Genomic DNA, 670 nt, shown 5'->3' with positions numbered 1-670 from the left:
CCTGACAGACAGACCACAGTTTGTCCGCCTGGACCGTGTTCTGTCTGATCTGGTGGTGAGTGGTACGGGGGCCCCACAGGAGACTGTGCGGTCTCCTTTTCTGTTCAGCTTATACACCACAGACTTCCCGTTCAACTCAGAGTCATGTCACCTACAGAAGTTTTCTGATGACTCTGCAGTTGTTGGGTGTGAAAGGGATGGACAGGAGGGAGAGTACAGAGCACTGGTGGATGACTTTGTGGAGTGGTCTGGTAAGAATCCCCTGCTGCTGAACGTAGATAAGACCAGAGAGATGGTGATCGACTTCAGGAGGAAGGGAACGGCTCCGCAGCCCCTTTGCATCCTGGGAAGTGACGTGGACATGGTGGAGGAGTACAGATACCTGGGTGTCAACATTGACAGCAGGCTGAACTGGAAGATCAACAGCACTGCGGTTTCCAAGAAGGGGACGAGCAGACTCTATTTCCTGAGGAAGCTGAGATCCTTCAACGTGTGCAGCAGGATGTTGGAGATGTTCTACCAGTCTGTTGTGGCCAGCGCTCTGTTCTCCTCCGCCATCTGCTGGGGCAGCAGCATCGGAGCCAGCGATAAAAACAGACTGAACAAACTCATCAGGAAGGCTGGCTCTGTGATTGGCGGCAAAAATGACACATTTGAAGCTGTGGTGGAG

The sequence above is a fragment of the Etheostoma spectabile genome, chromosome 16, assembly GCF_008692095.1.
Source record: "Etheostoma spectabile isolate EspeVRDwgs_2016 chromosome 16, UIUC_Espe_1.0, whole genome shotgun sequence".
NCBI classification, from domain to species: domain Eukaryota; kingdom Metazoa; phylum Chordata; class Actinopteri; order Perciformes; family Percidae; genus Etheostoma; species Etheostoma spectabile.
This window is presented reverse-complemented; position numbering follows the sequence as displayed.